This window comes from Humulus lupulus, chromosome 2 (genome assembly GCF_963169125.1).
Source record: "Humulus lupulus chromosome 2, drHumLupu1.1, whole genome shotgun sequence".
NCBI classification, from domain to species: Eukaryota; Viridiplantae; Streptophyta; class Magnoliopsida; order Rosales; family Cannabaceae; genus Humulus; species Humulus lupulus.
Genome location: NC_084794.1, coordinates 105,123,334 through 105,135,650, shown reverse-complemented (window position 1 = coordinate 105,135,650; position 12,317 = coordinate 105,123,334).

Genomic DNA, 12,317 nt, shown 5'->3' with positions numbered 1-12,317 from the left:
GGAGGAGAAGCTACCAAGGACGTAGTCAACCAGAGTGCTGACCAAGATCCTCCTGCTCCTAATGCTCCTTAAAAAAATTTATTCTTTTAATTTTCTTTAATTACACGACCCATGGGTCTTGATGTAAAGACTGAATTTTATTTTTAATTTTGCTGCATGGGCAGCATACTTTCCTTTTACTTTGAACAATTACATCCAAGCAGTACCGCTTGCGGTGTAAGAGAATTCTTTTTGATATTATAATATTTCTGCTTATTATAACATTTGTTCGCATGACCAAACTTAGCATAGTACTTTGACTTGATTTAACAAAATATAAATTTGAAAAATACTCTAAGTACCGTAGCATGCTTTCACTTATTTTTTCATGTGTTTACATACCTCTTGGTATGCTTTGCTATCGATGTACCTTATATGCCCCCCAAGTGACTAAGGATCTTTAGGTCCTTGGTCACTTTCCTTGACCACGACCTGTACGAACATTACTGCTCGGTAAGAAATGCAACATTCATAATACAGCAAAACAACACACGTAATGAACAAATACTTGTAAAAAAATTTACAAAGGTTGGCAAGAATGACTGGCTGCGCACAGTCCCTTATAATTCTCGTATTAAAATGGACTAAACATGTCTTTACGAGTGATCTTAAAAAGATCTTACACTTATAAGCGATTAGCCATATAACATGGCTAACCCTTTTTCAAAACTTGTAAAAAGTAAAAATTAATACAAGCCAGTCCTTTAAAAATGACTGTTTATTGATAATACTTGCGCAGGTGTTCTCCGTTCCAATAGCGTGGAACGAGATCTCCATTTAAGCGTGCAAGCTTGTAAGTGCCTGGATGAAGGACTTCTTCAATCTGGTAAGGTCCTTCCCATTTTGGTCCGAGTACTCCAGCAGTTGGGTTGCGGGTGTTTAAGAAAACTCGTTGAAGTACTAGGTCTCCGATGTTGAACTTTCTTTCTTTCACCTTTGAGTTAAAATACCGGGCGACTTTTTGCTGGTACGCACCTACTCGGAGTTGGGCTCTTTCCCGTTTCTTTTCAAGCGAGTCTAGGGATTCCATCATTAGTTGGCTATTCTGTTCTTGGTCGTATATGATTCTTCGATGTGAGGGTGGATCTAACTCTACTGGAAACATAGCTTCATACCCGTACGCCAAGGAAAATGGGGTATGACCTGTCGCTGTTCGATGAGAAGTTCTATACGACCAGAGTAGTTCAGGCAGCTGTTCTGGCCATGCTCCCTTAGTGTCTTCGAGTCTTTTCTTTAGGGTATCTTTAAGTGTTTTGTTCACTGCTTCGACTTGCCCGTTTGCTTGTGGATGTGCGACTGAAGAAAAGCTTTTGACGATTCCATGCCTTTCGCAGAAGTCTGTGAATAAGTCGCTGTCAAACTGGGTGCCGTTGTCTGAGACAATTTTTCGAGGCAAACCATATCGACAAACAATGTTCTTGATGACAAAGTCAAGAACTTTCTTGGTCATTATGGTAGAGAGCAGCTCAGCTTCGGCCCATTTGGTGAAGTAGTCGACTGCTACGACTGCGTATTTTACTCCACCCTTTCCCGTTGGCAAGGATCCAATCAAATCTATACCCCATACTGCGAAAGGCCAAGGACTCTGCATCTGCTTTAACTCGTTGGGAGCTGCGCGTGGGATCTTGGAAAATATCTGACACTTATCGCATTTTTGCACAAACTCCATTGGGTCTTCGTTCATAGTCGGCCAGAAATAACCCTGCCTCATAATCTTTTTCGACAAGCTCTGCCCCCCAGCATGGTCCCCACAGAAGCCTTCATGTACTTCCTTCATTAGTTCTTTAGCCTTTTCTGGTGTAATACATCTGAGCAGTGGCATGGAGTATCCTCTTCGGTAAAGAACACCGTCGACCAATATATACCTAGCAGCTTGCCTTTGAAGATTTCTGGCTTTGTTTCTATCTGCTGGTAGTACAGCATTCGTGAGATACTCCAAGTACGGTGCCATCCATGTATTTTCCAGTCGAATTTCCATATTGGTTTCGTCTGCTCGTATGCTCGGCTCACATAACCTTTCTACTGGCACTATATTTAAAGTGTCAGCGTCTTTTGCACTCGCGAGTTTGGCTAAAGCATCTGCGTTTGAATTTTGATCTCGGGGAATTTGTTGGAGGGTATACTTCTCGAATTGTGCCAACAAATCTTTAGTTTTATTTAAGTAGGCCACCATTTTGAGCCCCCGTGCTTGATACTCCCCTAAGACCTGATTCACTACCTGCTGTGAATCACTGTAAATATCAAGCACCTTTATACTCATGTCTTTGGCCATCCTTAGTCCTGCGAGGAGTGCTTCATATTCTGCCTCATTGTTTGATGCGGTGAAATCGAACCTAATAGCGCAGTGAAATCGATGCCCTTCTGTCGTTATCAATATCACTCCTGCTCCTGCGTGAGATTCGTTGGATGATCCTTCCGTGAATAGCTTCCACGAAGGAACTTCGACTTGGGGCTCAGGCACACTAGGTTTCTCGCACTGCTCGTCATTTGGGAGCTCAGTGAATTCAGCGATAAGGTCAGCCAAGACTTGTCCTTTTACTGCTGCTCGCGGTAAATATGTGATATCGAATTGCCCAAGTTCAACCGCCCATTTTAATAAGCGTCCAGCCGGCTCTGGCTTTTGCAGAACTTGCCGAAGGGGCTGGTCAGTTAAGACTGTGATGGGATGGGCTTGGAAGTAAGGACGTAACTTCCTTGAGGCCAAGATTAAGCAATAGGCTAATCTTTCGATGGGAGGATACCTCAATTCGTCCCCAATTAACCTCTTGCTTACATAGTAAACCGCCTTTTATACGCCTTCTTCTTCTCGTACTAGTACTGCACTAGCAGCAAATTTGGTGATTCCCAGGTAAATGAACAAAGTTTCTCCGTCTATGGGCTTTGATAAAACAGGAGGTTGTGCCATGTGGGCCTTTAAGGCTTGGAAAGCCTGCTCGCAGTCTCCGGTCCATTCGAACTTTTTGTTGCCTCTAAGTAGATTAAAGAAAGGGACGCATTTATCCGTCGACTTGGAAATGAATCTACTTAGTGCGACAATTCTTCCAGTTAAACTTTGCACATCCTTGATTTTCATCGGTGATTTCATGTCGATCAGGGCTTTAATCTTTTCGGGGTTGGCCTCGATTCCTCTTGAATTAACAATGAACCCCAAAAATTTCCCTGATCCTACTCCGAAGGAACATTTGAGAGGATTTAACTTCATCTGATATTTGTTCAGAACGTTGAAACACTCTTGTAAGTCCTTTATATATCCTTCTGCCTTTTTTGACTTTACCAGCATGTCGTCCACGTACACCTCCATGTTTATTCTGATCAACTCCTTAAACATGTGGTTAACCAATCGCTGGTAAGTCGCACCAGCGTTTTTCAGTCCGAAGGGCATTACTTTATAACAATATAACCCTGTATCAGTTCGAAAGCTAGTGTGATCCTCGTCAGGGGGATACATATTGATCTGATTGTATCCTGATTATGCATCCATGAAGGAGAGGATCTCATGTCCTGCAGTTGCATCGACCAGCTGGTCGATCCTTGGGAGTGGGAAGCAATCTTTTGGGCAGGTTTTATTAAGGTCTATGAAATCCACACAGGTTCGCCATTTGTCGTTAGGCTTGGGAACTAGTACTGGATTAGAGACCCGCGATGGATAAAATGCCATCGTGATGAACCCATTCTCCTTCAATCTTTCGACTTCCTCTTTTAAGGCTTTCGATCTATCCATATCGAGCAGCCTCCTTTTCTGTTGCACAGGTGGAAAACTCTTGTCAACGTTCAGGACATGGCTGATAACTGCAGGATCTATCCCAGCCATGTCTTTGTGTGACCAGGCAAAAACTTCCTGGTTCTTTCGCAAAAATTCCACCAGTGCATGCTTCGTTGTTGCTTCTAAATTTTTCCCGACCTTTACACTCTGGTCGGGTCTTTTTCGTCAAGTTGGACCTCTTCCAGGTCCTCGACGGGTCCAACATCTTCCTCAAAATCCCCAAAGCGAGGATCTAAATCCCTATCCTCACTTTGGGCAACACCCTATTTGGTGACTCCATCACCGGATTGGGCTTGTGTATCAATAGCCATCTGCAACCTATCTGGGGGAGTGCTCTTCGACGTTCCCTTCTTCACCTTTGTGACCGAGGCGTTGTAGCACTCCCTTGCTTCCCTCTGATTTCCCAACACGCGTCCTACCCCTGCGTCTGTCGGGAATTTCATGGCCAAGTGCCATACTGAGGTGATGGCTCGAAGGTCAACCAGTATGGGCCTTCCAATGATAGCATTGTACGCCGAAGGACAATCGACTACTATAAAAGTAGCGAGTAATGTCCTGGTAGCAGGCGTTGTACCTGCTGTTACTGGAAGTCTGATTGACCCTGCTGGGGCGAGTCCTTCACCAGAGAAGCTGTAAATTGTTTGGTTGCAGGGCTCCATGTCCTTGACGGACAACTTCATGCGTTCCAGCGAAGATTTGTACAGGATGTTTACTGAACTTCCTTTGATGCCCTGTCTTCCACAGTCATCATCTCGATGTCCTGGTCATGACGTAGGGTCCGAGCATATCATTCCCTCGCCTTTCCACTGCTTCCCGCGAGGTGCGGGCCTCCACAGATGGTGAGTAAAGTGCTAGCTACGGGATCAGGCTGCAAAGGTGGCAAGTGTTGGCGTGCAGGCGCATGCTCGTTGCCACCTGGAGCTTCTCGTTGGGAATTTCCCGAGGCCCATACATATCTTCTCAAGTGTCCTTGTCTAATAAGGAACTCGATTTCATCCTTCAGCTGGTTGCATTCATTTGTATCATGTCCGTAGTCATTATGATAACGACAGAACTTGGTAGTGTCTCTCTTCGAAATATCTTTTCGAATGGGAGCGGGTTTTTTATAAGGCACACTAGAACTCGTGGCCTGATACACCTCTCCCCGAGACTCAATAAGGGCAGTGTAGTTAGTGAACCGCGGTTCATAACGATTGCCCTTGGCTCGTTTATTATCAGAGGTGGAAGGCTCATTATGCGGCCGTTTCCCCCCATTCTTGCCATTGCCATTGCCGTTCCCGTTGCCTTTGCCGTTTTCGTTGGGTTTTGACCCATTGGCGGCTTTGGCGGGCTTGGCAGTCCCCTTATCCTTGCCTGGGGGTTTTCTTTCACTGGCGATGGCATCTTCGAGCTTGATGTACCGATCAACTCTATCCAAAAATTCTTGAGTAGTTTTAACTCCATGCTTTCTGAGGCTATTCCACAAAGGCGTGCGGCGCCTAACTCCTGCAGTTAGGGCCATCATCTTGCCCTCATCTCCCACTGTTTTGACTCCAGCCGCTGCCAGCATAAAGCGCTAGACGTAATCCTTCAGTGGCTCTCCTTCTTGCTGGCGTATCTCGACCAGCTGATTCGCCTCAGTTGGGTGCACATGACCCGCATAGAATTGTCCGTAAAATTCTTTTACGAACATCTCCCAAGAAACAATACTTGCAGGAGGAAATTTGAAAAACCACTCCTGTGCAGCATCAGAAAGTGTTGCAGGAAAGATCCTGCACCGAGCGTCTTCGGACACTTTCTGAATGTCCATTTGTATCTCGAATTTGTTGACGTGAGATACCGGGTCACCATACCCGTCAAAGTTTGGAAGCGTGGGCATCTTAAACTTGCTAGGAGTTTCTGCCATAGCTATCCTTTGAACAAAAGGAGTGCCTCTTCTTCTGTCTTACTCGATATGAGACGTTCTTCCCCCGACCAGCTATTGTACTGCCTGGTTCAGGGCATCTATTTGGGCTTGCACGGCTTCGGGAATCGTCGGGGCCTCTGGTGCTGGGGGAACGTACTCCTCGTGCTGTTCCCAGCGATCGTTGAGTACGTCTCTTAAGTCCTCGTCTCTTCGCCGCTGCTCGCTAGCTCCAAGTCGGTTAAAGACGTTATTTTCCCTGGGTTACCCCCCAGCATCACGTCTCTCGGGTTGGTCTTCTCTAGGTGGTGGGCTTTTGCCCCCACCTCTATCTTCATTTCTTCGGCCGACATTTCCTCTGCCCGAGTCGGCCTCGTTGTAACCATGGCCATCTCTGAACCTCGACTGGCTGTGGTGGGATCAATTGTTCCCTCGGTTGCCTCCTCGGGCTGGAACTTCCCGAGCGTTAGAGGGTAGCCTGCGTTGGTCGGTAGGTCCCCGTGCATTGTCATGCCGTGGGGGGCCCCTGACCGCAGAGCTTATCTCTGAGTTCCTTCTGTTACCAGAAGGAGCTGCCCTCTGCTCAGTGGGTTCGGCTCATCGCCCCTATGGCGTCTAGGACTGCAGGGCTGCTGCCCGGCCCTATTCTGCCTTGGCTGCGGGGGAATGTCACGACCAGCCTGGGATGGAGGCTGCGCTTCAGGATCCCTTAGCGGGACATCGTCCTGAGGCATTGGTGGTTGCTCGGGCCTCTAGGGGCTCGAGGGCTGGATCGACGGGCTAGGATTGGGACCCCTTTGGGGTGGCCCATTTGTAGGTTGATCAGGCTGTGAGGCAGGTGCAGCCTGATTTCTAGCCAACTGTAGGGCTGCTTCGAGGGCTGCCATGGCCTCCCTCTGATGACGGTCCATCTCAGCCTGTCTTTCACTTGATTCCTAGCATTGTCGCTCAATCTCTTGTTGCTGCCAGGCCATAATCTCAGCAGCACTTTCCTGGCTGGCCCTCAGATTGGCCAGTTCATCCTGCAATACCCTCAGGGTATTCCTCAGCGTCTTAGAATCTAGTTCTTCCTCGTCAAATTCCAAATGTGGCTAGTCTTTGGTCACGTTTGGAGGAGGAGGCGGTTGAGATGGTGCAGCGCCAGTCGCCTGCCCAGTTTTCTTTGTGGTTTTCGCCATTACTGTTTCAACAATATTGTATCAAGCTCTCGATGAAAGCACCAGAATGTTGACCCTGATTTTGGTCAACTGACACAGAGTCAAAATGCTTAATGTGGACAGATATGTTGGAATGAATATAATGACAAAAACAGTAAAGCACACAAGAATTTATAGTGGTTCGGCCCCATAAACTGGAAATAACCTACGTCCACTTGAGCTATTATTGATATGGGATTTCAAATGAGTGATCAAAGAACTAGGGTTCTATGAGTTTCACCAACCTCTGAAGAATAAACAATATATCGTAATGTATTAGCTCTAATTCTCTCGTAAATCTATACTCTCAAGTAATCAAAAAGCCAAAAGTCCCCTCCTTAAACTATCTTTCTCTATTTATAGGCTCAAGGAGGATTACATTAATTTGTTACAGATATTCTCTCCTAATTAATCGGATCATCAGGAATTATCGGAGACAATCTCGGGATTGACTATGATCTTTACAAAATTATCTTGAAATATGCGGAGTGTGCGACCAGGCTGGTCGTAAGAAAAACTCAATCGTTATGCTTGCAATATCTTACTAGTCGATACTCTAACAGAACTCTTCCAGGTGTCAGCCACGTGTTCAAAAATCACCTGCCACGTCATCCGTGTTTGTTTTTTGGATAACAGTTCTTAACTGACTAATGCTTCAACAATACAGGTAAGTTCGACAAGCAGAGAATACAAAAATGGTATGGACAAGTCATATTTAGATTGATTAAGGATTTTTTGGTCTACTCCCAGTTAGAAGCAAAACGTGAATGTCCACTTCATGGATAGTACCAAGGCTAAGGAAGCAGGGTTACAGGTAAGGTTCCAGAAGGAGTAAGTTCCGATTTCTCCAGAGGATATTCAAGGTCGTGTTATGGGAAGTGATGGGATCATGTATGAGGTAATTAAGATAGAAATCGCAAAGAAATTGCTAAAGGAACGCCTAGGGAGTGAGAAGCACAGTGAGACCGGTAAGACACATCGGCTACTACTTGAAGCATCTTCGAAGCAACCATACCCTAGATTGAGGGAACATAAGAACCTAAAGTTTGTCTGAATGGATAGTTTCATATTGGATTTTCAGAAGATAGAATAAAGATTAATTAGCACACTATGGTATTATAACTTGTATGCGATGGACTGATACAGGAGGACGACATGATGGACACTGTCCTTGCTTAAAACATGAAACTGTAGTGTGGTGCATCGAAGACTAGGGCGCGCCCGTGTATAGACTGGAAAGGTTGGTTGTTCGTGCTTCATGGTAGATGTAGGAATAAGAACACAAATGTTCTACATGGGGCGTTAAGTTGATGGTAATGCTAGATAGTCATGGTTAGGGTGTGGTGACGACACCTATGGAATAGAAGTGCGTGCACTAGTATAAAAGTTAAAGCGCTTTACCACCCATAGGGGAATGACCATGAGACAAAGGCACTAGTGGGAACTAGTGAAGGACCCACATGGGAATCCTTATTACTTAGAGAAATCTAATGTGGAGGCTAACACTTTGAGTGGGAAAAGTCTGTGCTAGTTGTATAATTCACCACGAACTATAGTAAAGTCAGACAAGGTGACAACCAGGGCTAACATAGAATCTACAGCTTATGGTTGGTAGATATACCTCTATGAACAATGAAGTACAGAAAGAAGATCTTGTAGGAATGGTTAAGAATCCTACCATTTTAACATGAATGGGTTAAGATATGAGGATCGGAAGAGTAATCCGACGGAACCTGGAGTTGAGGTGGAGATTCTAGATGAGTCTTGTACTACCTCCCTATAATTGTTGTATCTAGGAAATTTGAATGGATGTTAAGATCTAAAACTTGTTTATTGGAAGGCAGAAGGGTATAGTTGTGGACCGTAAGGATGGATTACATTAGATTGCAGGTAAGATGATTGGATACGAAAAGTTTTGATCCAACATATTGGGTTAACATACTGCGGTTCATGTGAACGAGTATCACAAGAATGCGTATAGGTGAAGGGAGACCGTATGTCTTCGTGGGACACCGAAGTCGATAGTGTCGGACTAAGACCCTTTATTTTCCAAGTTCTGGAAAAGGGTTATAGAGGGCAATGAGTATAAGATTGGGACTTAGAATTATTGGTTACCTTTAGATAGAGTGACAACCTAAAGGAACGACCCAAACTTTAAGAATTTTACCGTGAATATGTAAGTTTATGATGCATTGAGATAAGTACGGTCCCTTGATCGAATAGTCATGGTGATGGAAGCCGGTCAACGGCTAGGGTGACTCTGAATAAGATACAGGGAGATAGGGAGCGAGAAGTACTTGTTCCAAGTAATTAATGAGAGACAGGAAGTATTGTGGTTTAGAACTGGTTCGGGTGACCAATGAAGTTCTTAGGATTGTGAGGGAAGAAGTGTCTGCCTATTTGAAAGTTCATAAAATTTTGCAATTTTCAATATGGGAATGTGGAGTTCCAGGGTTATAGACTTCATACATCTCCGAGTATTGTGAATTAGAAAGGATAAGATATGTTGAGAAAGAAAGAGGAGTTTTGACTCCCGATTTAATAGACCTTTGAGATCCTATTAAGGACTAGGACAGGGGCCTACAGATTAGCCCTACCCCAGTATGGGTGGTGGCTCATAAGGTGCTAGTGGTGCCAATGTCAAGGAAAGGAGTGTTAAGTATTACCGCTGATGGGGTGAGGAAACCGTAGGATTTCAGTGGAAATTATTATGCAAGGAAAAGCCAATGGAGTTTTTGATAAATGAGATAAAGTCTTATAGAATAAGATTGTCACTCTTGTGAGGGTGTTGCAAAGAAACAGCAACGTAAAGGACTAGACTCTGAGGCTATAGTCAGATTTGTGGGATTAGTATCCCGAGACGTTTGAGTAAATTTCGAGGACAAATTTTCAATAAGGAAGGGATAGTTGTAACGTCTTGAATTCACTATTAAGGCTAAGTGCCTTGAATTATGGTGTCTGGATGGTATAACCAGATTTATATGTGGAATAAATGGAACATGTGTGTGATTATATGATATAAATGGTTTATATGGTAATATGAATATATGTGCATGTTTATGTGTATTAAGTATGCATGTGGGCCTGTTCTTGTCAAAGCGAGCATATTTGTAATTTTTGACCTGTTGAGGGTATATTTGCATTATGTATGTATTGTGAGTGAGACCCTAGTGTTATGGGGATATATTTGAGATGTGTGGTTCGAGACGGTCCTAGTGAACGGGCTAGCGGAATAGTCACAACGGGGTCAAATACTCGGCTCGGGGTGAGCCTGGGGGTATTTCGGGGACTTAGTGCGTATTTGGAATTTATGGAGTAACAAGCAGTTATTTGATGATTAATTGGGCATGTCGGGATTGATTGGTAATTTATAGAGCTACTCGAGGATGAGTGGGAAATGTGGTAAATGAAGATTTTGCCCTTGTGGCCATTAAAGGATAAGAATAGGCTTAAAGGGTATTTTGGTCTTTTGGCCAAGGGATAAACCCAATCTTACAGTGGCTCAGCCAATTGAATTGTGTGGGACCAAGGGGAACCTTTAGGACATACAACATACTCTCAGCCTCTCCCTCTCTCTCTCTCTAGTCGGTTCTCTCTTCCCTTTTGAAGTGCTTGGGGGCTCTTGAGAATTTTTGAAGTGGAAGCTGGGGAATTGACGGAGCTGCGGCTAGGATTGTTCAGATTCAGCTTAGGATTTGTAATCACTCACCTGAGGTAAGCTTCAAACTCTGATATAATGAATTTCAAGTTTAGCTTTTGGGATGTTGAGTTGTTCAAACTCAAAGTTTGAATTTTGGGTTGTGATGGAGTTTTGGCTTAGCTATCAGTGTGGTTGTATTGTTTATGGTATTTGGGAATGCTTAAGAGGCTTAATTCTGGCTTTAGTTTATGTCTAGGAAGAATTTTGGTGGGTTTAGCTCGAAGGAAATGCAGGGGAAATGCTGGGAATTCTAGGTTTTGGGCTCAAGTCGCAGCCCATGTGTGTGAGAAGGTTTGGGGGGTCCATGATCTTGCCCAGACACCGCGGCCCACGTCCCCCAAAAGAGAGAGCCTCGGGGCTCTTTGACCTGTAGCACACCATGGCCCTAGGGGGCTGGGTCGCGGCTCTAATTAAAGAAAGTAGCCAAAACAGATTTTTAAGCTTGGGGCTACCATACGCTAGCTGCTCGTGATTTGAGGTAAGAAAAATGCACCCGAGTTGTGAATGGGGCTTAGACCCCTATTAATGAATATGTTATGAAGTGGACATATATGTATCTAAGAGTATCTAGATAGGCATGCTTGTATATGCTGCCTTTGACTGCTTGTTGTGGAATGTGCATTTGTGATTATACATGTTTAAAGGTCGACCTAAGGGTGCGGGGCCCGATAGAAAGCGTGCGGAACGCAACCCGGCCTAAGGGTGCCAGCTTTCAAACTAGAGGACTCGGCCTAAGGGCATCGGGCCCAAACATTATACAATAAACAGAAGTGTGGTTTGCACTTAACTATTTGTACTGATTGATGAGATTGGGTTATGCATTTGATTGATCTGAATGTTACTATTAAGATGGTTGTTTATATCCTGTTATTGATTGAATCTATTGGTTTAGGTTTACTGCTTTTATATTGTTGTCTAGTTGTGCATGCTGATTTAAGTTTTCTTGCTAAGTCTTGGCTCACGGGTGCTACATGGTGCAGGTAAGGGAAGTGGAGAGTCGGTCCAACCATGAGTTGGAGAGCTTCAGGGGCGGTGTGTACATATGCAGCCTACCCGATCGCCACGATCGGGATAGCCTGGGAGGAATTCGGGTTGAGCTTTGTTTTGCCACTTAGGATGGCTAAGTTATATTCTATTTGTCTTTTATAAGTCTGTAATTGATTTTGGGATCCCATGTATAAACTTAATATTTTAATAAAAAATAATCATTTTGCTGACCAACTTTTTTAATACCTAACATTGACTTGGTCTTTAATTGCACATTTAAGTTTAAATGACTCGCTTAGCGAGTTAAGCACCATTTTAAATACACAATATAACGGTATTGGTTAATCATGACGTTACATAATAATTAACCAAATTTTAGAGAAACCTAGGATTACAATTTTCCCTCAATATTTCATTTAAGCACAATTATTCTCACTTAATTTCATCTATCAATGCAAATTATCAACCAAGAAACCATAAATATTCACAAGTCTCTCATTAAGGTCATGCAAAAATATTTTATTTAATTAACTATCTATACTCCTATGATAATTAAATTAGAATAAAACTCATTAAGTACATGTTCTCAAAATGGTTATGCATTCCACATAGGTATATTCTTATTCTATGTGAAACTCAAGGATTGCTGATTGATCATACATCATTCATCATTAAGATTCTCAAATCAATTTAATTAGTTATCAAGTAATTAAAAGCATTAAGCATAAAATAGAATGAATAATTCAACAT